The 9074-nt window shown below is 35.6% G+C and overlaps 1 long non-coding RNA gene across 1 annotated transcript; it reads left to right on the forward strand.

Moving 5' to 3' along the window:
- Positions 1–7528: 7528 nt before the first annotated feature.
- LOC125825018 (uncharacterized) lies at positions 7529–8424 on the forward strand. The gene is made up of 4 exons (XR_007442827.1): positions 7529–7669; positions 7765–7870; positions 7951–8251; positions 8328–8424. It is a non-coding gene; the product is annotated as an uncharacterized LOC125825018 (long non-coding RNA).
- Positions 8425–9074: the final 650 nt, after the last annotated feature.

Below are 9074 nucleotides of genomic sequence, written 5' to 3' on the forward strand. Positions count from 1 at the left end.
GGCTAACATGGTTCCATGGGGGCTGTGGGTTCTTTGAACGCTCCCCCAATTCCCAAAAATGTACTGGCTCTTATGTTTTAAAACATATTTCTTCCTGCTGATTGAGATAATTACTCAAAAACTAGCCCAAAGGCTCTTTTGGAAATCTCAGTTTCCAACCTTGTTTAAATGTAAAAACATTTCTTTAAAACTTCTTTGGGAATACATAGTTCCCTAATAACTTTGAGAAATGAACTCAACTTTAAACTCTTGACTTAACTTGAAACTCGATACTCTTTACTCGACTTGAAACTGTATACTTAACTTCGAACTGGAGCCTTAGAATGAAGTTAAAACGTTCAATGAAGACTCTTGAAAAGTTTGGAGGACTTGCTTAAACTTACTTCTTAACATTGTTTGACTTGACTCTAACTTCACCTTAGCTTGATACTAACTCGCCTTGAATTGAATTATGGATTCAAGGTGTATGATCACACGTATTTAGATGAGTTCGGGATGTTTAGAAATACTTTGGGGTGTTGGAAACAACTAGGGAACATAGGTATAACACCTAGGAACATGCATGAGAAAGCATGGAAAGAAAGGGGGAACATGGCGTCCTTGGCGCTCTGCAAGGCGCAGAGCGCCAGACCTTGAAGCTCAAAAGGCACCTGCTGGCGCTCTGAGAGGCGCGCCACCCCAAGGGCTGGACTTCAGAGTCCCCTTTGGGGGGCGCTGGCAGGCGCGACGCGCCAGCCCCTTCCCCAAAAAACCCAACTTTTCTCCCTCTTTTCTTCAACTCTAAACCACCCTTACTTCAATGGATTTAACCCCAAACACTAAGGATCATCAATCTCTCAACATACAATAGATTACAACTCAAATACACAACCCAATCATGTCCCACAACCAACAATAACTTCAACAACACAACTAACAACATCAACAACAACTAACAACTTCAACAACAAATCCAATCTTTTCTCAAATCATAAAAATGAGCTTGGTGTGTGGGGGAAAGGATCAACCCACACAAAGAACTCACATACCTTGATAGGGATCACCCCCGACGAAAATCAACGATGATCTTGACGAATCTTGTTGATCTCCTCTTTCTTCTCTTCTTCTTCTCTTCTTCACTCTCAAGAACCCTAACTCTTTCTCTTTTAAAATGGGACAAAATGATCCAAAGATCAGCCTAATACAAAATATAATCCCAAAAGAAATGGCTAGGGAAAAGACCAAAATGCCCTTAAAATTTCCGGACGAATTCCCTTCCAACTGCCCAACTTTCAATGGCCATAACTCGCTCATACGAACTCGGAATCGAGCAAATTCGGTGACGTTGGAAAGATCATTCCACAAGCTTCAAAACCATAACTGGAACCACTCCTAAATCATCCTGAGCTAGGAGTTACGACTGCTCAAAGTTGGCCAAAAACTCACTGATTTCCCACACTTGGCCAAATTTCCAGATTTTGAATTTTTTTTCCAAAAATGACTATTTCCGATTTTTAAGCCTCTTCATAGTTATTTCAACTTACCGGATGTTACAAAAAAAAACTACTAAATTGTGGCGGTTTATTTATTGGGGTCTTATGAAACCCCCACTACGAATTCAATTTGTGGCGTTTGTGTCAATCCCCACAAAATAATTCCTTTTGTGGCGGCTTAAGTGTGGTGGTTATTAAAGACCCCTATTATACATTCAATTTGTCGCCTTTGTTTCAACCTCCACAAAATCATTCTTGTTGTGGCGATTTTTTTGTGCAGGTTTTGTACTACAAAAGAACGAAACGATGTCAATAATTTATTTTGGGTATGACGGCGGTTTATAACCACCACAATGTGCTACGACGGTTTTTTATGCCTGCCAAAAACCCTTCTATCATTACTACATTACAACGGTTTCAAAAAACCGCCATAAAATGCTACAAGTTGATAATGACTTTTAAAATTTGTATTACGACAGTTTCAAATCGCCATAAAATTTAAATTTTATATAATCTATTATAATTGTATAAAATAATATTTTGCTAGTTTCAGCCTATGCAATATTTAGTCATGCAAAATACAACTTACTGAAATAATTCCTTACATCAAAATAAATCATACACTATAAATTGCTAAACAGAGACCTGAAGCAGGATTACATAATTCCAATATCTAAAACATATGTATCCCAAAATTACATCTAGATTCAAGTTAGAGTTTCAAACTATTCAATAAGAATACAAAAAAATAGTTTTGATCCTAATGATGATTACTAACTGTCACTCGCTCTATCTCCATTGTTGCTTCTATCATAGGATCTTCTTGGTCCAATCGGTAAAGAAATGCTTTATAAATTTTGTGTCTGTCAAAGAAATTAAGAAATAAGTCGTAAAATGATAAATATTATAAAAGAATATTCATTGAAGGAAGATTATGTCATGTGTGCTCATTGAAATATTCATGTGTACAGAAGAATAACATAAAAATTTACTTCCATTTCAATCAGTTTCAGCAAAACATTTGTTGCACATTTAAACACCACAACTTCAATGACAACACAAAATGACGGGATATTTCATCCCATTGAGCTCTTCATTTCAACACAATGAAAAACGAGATTTATAATGAAAGATTCCAACTGATTGAGCTCTTCATTTCAGCACAAACTGACTAAATATTTTAGCTCCAGTCAAAGACAAAAATTGCAGAAACAATTGATGATTTCAGCACATTGAGCAAACCAATTCAACATAAAATGACTATAGATTTATAGGTAGCTAATTGAATTACCTTATGTTTTCTCTAGCTCATCTATTCAACAAAAGAGGGAGGAGTGTGATTTCCAAAGCATCATAATACTTACAATATACAATGAAGATAAAATAAGTACTTCTACTGTAGAGACAGAAATAAGTGATCAAGCTCCTGTGGGACTATGATCATGGCCATCAAGTGTCTGGTAAATCTACTCAGATAAACTGGTGTCATTCACACACTATATTGTCTAGCCATATGATGAAACTATTCACTAAATAGGGTCATAATAATAATCAGATTTCGATTTTGGGGTTGTTGCTGAGATCGCAGCCACCAACATTATAGATGAGCTTGTAGAAGTTTCTGAGGCAAACATCATTACCTCTTCCACTGATCCTGAATTGGCAGATGGAGAAACTGAGGAGGAAAGCAATGTTAAAGTGCGACTTCACAAGTTGAATAACTATTGCTATTCTAGTTCTATTATCTATAAGTTATAGCAAATCAATTTCTCGTTTGCAGTTAGAGCTTCTCAAACACATCGAGTATAGGGATAGCATAACTTGCTTTTACTTCTGGATGCATAGTAGGAGAAGATGAATCTGGATTATAGATACAAAAGAAAATTAAATCAACCTAGAGATCAAATCGCATAAACGAGGTTCTAAAGAATCTAAAGTCAAATATTAGTGCAAAAGAAATCTAAAAAAACACAAACATGGAGAGAAAGAGAATTGACTTAGATTGCGAGCAGTGGCGTTGACAGTGAATCCACGGTGTAGCAACAACTTGACCAGCCATGAAGCTATGAAACCAGATGCCCCTATTACACATACTACCTTTCCTTCTCCACTATTCTTGCTTTCCATAGCCAGATGTTATTTTAAAAACAATACAGAAATGTAATTCTATTTGGCCATAAGGCATATAGTGGTATTTGTGGTCTTGGAAGTATTCTCCAAGGCATCACTTTATTCATGCTTTCTTGGTCATCTCAATTCAATTCACTCAAACAAGAGTTTTTAACTGCCCTCTAAGTTATCAATACTTTGTCCTTTAAGATACTAGCAAAAAGATCACTAGTTTTAATTTAGCAGCAAGTGCAACAGTTGTAGACTGCGGTTTACTACTTAAGTTTGCAGCTTATAGATGAGCATTTGTCTTGGAATCAACTCCACCAACTATGACAAGCCCATCGAAGTCGAAATCATGCGCTATTTCAACAGATTGCTCAACTTGGTTGAGGATATCCAATATTAAATTTGAGAAGGTGGTTTTGAAAGTTATTGTGGCAGGCAAAGTTGAAAAGTTTGTACACAAAGAGAGACCATAAAATGATTTACCACACGATCTAAAGGAAAGGCACCACAATCAAGAAATTGACCACGATTAAAGTGAATATACTGCAAAGCAGTCCTTGATTTACTAACTTTACCAAACACAGCACACAAGAGTGTAACAACTCTATCTACCAGAATATATGGTGACTGCTTGGAATAACATCCGGCAAATTCTTGAAGCACTCTTTGAATCTTCTCCTCTATAACATTCTCTCTCGATTTAACCAACAAGAAACCATAAAAGTTTCTCCTCTGCCCAGTATATCTACCCAGTTGCAAGAATTTCTCAAGGTTGATATAATGAACTTATCATGATCCAAGTCACTCGAGGCAGCACAAAATACTAAACTGAACATAGTAAGTAAACTAGAGCCATGATCAAATGGAAATTCTAACCCGAATTGATCATGTGTAAATAGATTCAAAATTAAGAGAATTTCATCATGGCCAAGTCTATTGGTTATACCTCTAGTTATAATCTTGGTGTAACAGCAAGCTGAAGGAACTGAAGACATCCTCTTCTCGCATTGAGCAAGCCCAAGTCCATGTTGAGGGTAACTCTTCGGAATGTCCCGCAAAAATTGATTCAAACAATCATTTAAGACTTTATGAATATCAAACATGGTAAGGCCACAACGAATAGAAACTATAGTACTAATCCATAATGAAGGCTTAGATGCATTTGCAATAACAAATACTATAGGCTCATCTCTGATGGTAACATTTTCCTTTTCATCATTTTTTATTTCACTTTTTGCATCATTTTTTTTTATGACAAGGGAAACCCGCAGCCGCTACGTAGAAGTCCCAAGCCCAAACCACTGGGCTACCCCGAAAGGTCACTTTTTACATCATTCTCACAACCAATTGCCTTAGCTGTAGGAGAGACAAAATATGCCAAATCATTAACAAACCCGATTTCCAACATAGGCACTATATAATGGCCCGATTGGTCATTTTTGGAAATTTTCATAAACTTACCATTTTACACCTCTCAACACCAACCCCGAGTCATTTCTGATTGGATTTTGAAATTGGTGTCGATCTTTGAGTAAAAAGTTGAGAATTATGTAAGTTTTTGGGTTTTGAAAAGTTAAAGCTGTTAAAAAGTGGTTTTCGATGTCTTTTAGAGTTCAAGTGTCACAATGGAATTTCGTCGATTCCATCAGTCTCAGAATGTGGAAATTTGTCTAAGAGAGTTGTCGGTTTCAGATTCAAAGTCATTTTGAGGATTTAAGGTCCTAGCTTAAAAAATTGTGAAATTTTAGTCTTTGGTTTGACTTTGGTCAAAATTCGGGGTTTGGATGCTCGGATTGGATTTTCGAGAGTTTCATCGAATTCGGGGGATGATTTTAGGACTAGGTGAGGCCTTTGGTTGAATTTTCAGAAATCCCGAGCGTGTTATACCTTTTTTAGGCATTATGTTCGTTTCTTGTGACTTTCACAAGTTCTGGGTTAAGGAGACCTTGGATGCGAGTTTTGGTGGTTCCATGCATTGAGCCTGGAACATCGAGTTTAGTCTAGCTGCATATTTGGTTTGTGTGAATAGGGTTCCAAACGAATCCCAAGGGTCCATTCGATGATTTTTATGTTGGCTGATTTGTTGTTGAGGTCTTAATCAGTTGTACCTCGCGATCGATGGGGTTGTTCACTTTTGAAAACCTCGCGTTAGTGAGGCCCTGATTGCTAAAGCAAGGGAGGTGAGACCCCAGACCCTTGCATTGCCGCTTTCGCGACCTGCACGTTAGCGAGGCATGGATCGCATTCGCGGGAGAAGCCTTTTAAGTGGGACTATTTGGTTGACTAAATGTTGGAGAGCTTTATTTGGGATCCAGGCCAAATTAGTAATTGGTTATAAAGGACCACCGGTTAGAAAGAAGAATTTTTATGCATATTGAGATGTGAACGTTGTTTTTTCTCTCAGCTATCTATGATATCCTTATCCAATTATGTATCAGTTTAGTTCTTGTCCAGTTTCTTATTTGCTTCTGTTGAATTTACTTTCTATCATTATTAATTACTTTGTAATTTCAGCTTAGTGTTCAATATAAAACAATCAGTGATCTATTAAATGAACAAAGTTGTCTATTTTCGATTTGTTTCCAGAGCACTATTTAACAAGCAATTAATCAAAATTGTCCAATTATGGAGATATGCATTTAAGAATATCACAGTGAATCAGTTACTCTCCAAATTAGACCATTTACACATTATGACATTTTTATGGAACTAGGCAAAATGTCCCTCTCAGACTCAAACCATGCACACACCAAAATATACTTATATGCATCTGCCATTGTCGCTCCGTCACCCAGACTTAAACATTGAATTGATTTTCCTCTCATGCAATTTGTCGAGCAAGGTACGTGCACAATTTTGACTTCACTTTTGGTAGGTTTAATTACCCTCCAACAATCAGAATTATAGTTCAATCATAATCACATCTCAATTCATCCAACAAGACTAGAACAACTTAAGAGGAAATAAGAAAAGAAAGAGAGGAGAAGGTGAGATGATGTGTCTGAGAAAAGTGGGAAATAACAAGAGGAGTGTGGGGAGTTTTGTCTTTGAAAATTTCACTTATCAGGACTCAAAATTAACCACAAGCCTTCTCTATCAAAAATAAGTTCAAGCTGCACTTTGTGAAACTGTTGCAAAGTTTATTAGAACTTTTCACCTGTTTTAACCAAAAAATTTTGCACAAGTCATTTTTTATAGTATCAATTTATAAGAACAATACTTTTTTTGATGATTTTAAAAACTAGAATAAACATATTTCACAATAACGTATTGGGTATAATTTTTTATTTTTAAAAATGGAAAAAAGTTTATTATTGTTGATGACGTTAAAGAGAAATTTATTATTGTAATAACGTTTTACCCTTAATATGTAACTCCCAAAAGTAGTTCTCTGTCCAACTCTGCCTATGTACGGAATGTAACTGACCATGTTATAAAGTTGTACCTCTTGATTACGGCCTAGGCTAAAACATTACTAATAATAACGACTTTAAAGAATCCAGTCACGTATGATTAAGCTAGCAAATTTTGAATCTTTTTGATCGATCTACAACTCGTACGTTATATAAAACGTTATTGACAGTTACATGATAAGCAAGTGTATTTCACTCACCTGACCTTAAAATACATGATCGTTAGAAAGATGCACTTTTACCAATTAAGTTCAAGTGTTTGCCTCATCACTTATCACTAAGTTTGAGTGTCTATCTTACAAAATGTGTCAAACTTAGGGGCTATCTAGGTCTATAGCCTTAAGACCAGTGGCGGATCCAGGATTTTCACTCGAGGGTCGAAAAATAGGGATTTGGGAATTGAAAAGTGATTTAGCCTTTAGGAATGGGACCTGGAATTTTTTTGGGTTCAAATCCACACTTTTAAGCACATTTTTTAAAAACAAAAAAGTGAAAAAATTGGGAAGTGAAAATAAATGAGGATATGCCTTCTGGAATGTCATCTCTCTTCCCTCAATTGGGTAAACCTGCATTAGCTTCAGAAAACTTCCCTTTAAATCCTATGCAGAAACTACAAGCTCATCGATATGTTCTTCTGAATTGTGCAATAATCATGCCATTTGTGGAGTGAGTAACTCTTACAAACTTTATGTTCTTTGTCTTTGTAATGTTTGAAGTAGGCTAATCATAATCTTTAACATTAACTTAATAATTTCATATAGCGAATTTAGAGAATAGATAAAGAGGAGTTCAAGGGGAAGAAGACCTTCACCTACAGAGATAGAGGGGAGAGTTAATAAAGAGTTTTTTGATTGGTTTCAAAAGCGGGTGAATAAGCAATCGTTATTTATTGTTTATATTTGATTTGAATGAACAAATTTGACTAAGTCCATTTTATTTTGATTTAGCTTATGAATCAAGACACAATAGATACAATGTCTATCGATCTAAAGTTTTTAGCACGAGGTCCATCTGTAAATGCAAGAAGATTTACTGCATATAACATTAATGGGTCCAAATTTTGAACTTTGGCTCGAGAAGAAGTTTTGAAAACACAGAATAGTGGAGTTTTCTTAACCTCCAAAACATCATGTGTTGCAAGCAGTGTTGACGAAAATTTAAGGCAAGCAGAGTTACCATATTATGGGAAGTTAGAAGATATTATTGAGATTAATTACAATGGACGGTTCAAGGTTGTTCTTTTCAAATGTAAATGGGCTGATACGACTCGAGATAGAGAGTATCAAAAGGATCATTGGAATTTTAATTGTGTTAATTTTGATAGATTGATTCATACTAGTGAACGTGAAGAACATGAGCCTTACATCGAAGCATCTCAAGCACAAACAGTGTACTATGTGGATGACATTGTCAATAAAGGGTGGAGTGTTGTTGTGCATCTAAAGCCAAGAGATTTATATGATTGGGAGAAGTAATGGAAGAACAAGTATATGAGAATGAACCATAGCAAGAGCAAGAACTCAACCAATTTTTCGTTGATGTTCTTCTGAATTGTGCAATAGTCATACAGTAGAGGCAAATTTTGCTACTAACCTAGCAACAGATGCAATGTCTGACTGAGTTTTACTGAAGATTTTCGTTAATTTTGTTTTTTATTGAAATTTTCTATGATTATTTATTGGCTTTTAATGGATATGTTTGATTCATTAGAAAAAGATTGAACTTTTGATTGGAGAATGATTTTCTTTTAAAGATTTCATTTTAAATTTCAAAGGACTTAATTATGATGAAATTGTGCATAGTTCTTTCTATAGATAAATTGTAAGTTTAGCCAAGTCTAGTTAATTGTGGTGTTTAACTGTCTGCTCAAAGCAGCCGCGAGCGACCAGGGATAAAGGACATGTCTGCTCGAGGAGATGGACTGACAAATCAGTAGTTGAAGACTTATTGTATGGCTATGAGGTTCGTATACTTATTCTGATATTTGTTTAGAATGTTCATTAACTGTGAAATTCCTTTTCGAAAAATATATTGGAATCCTTTCCTTTTCGAATACATGTTATTTGATAAT

This window comes from Solanum verrucosum, unplaced genomic scaffold, assembly GCF_900185275.1.
Source record: "Solanum verrucosum unplaced genomic scaffold, falcon-dt-bn FXZP01000086.1, whole genome shotgun sequence".
Lineage (NCBI taxonomy): Eukaryota > Viridiplantae > Streptophyta > Magnoliopsida > Solanales > Solanaceae > Solanum > Solanum verrucosum.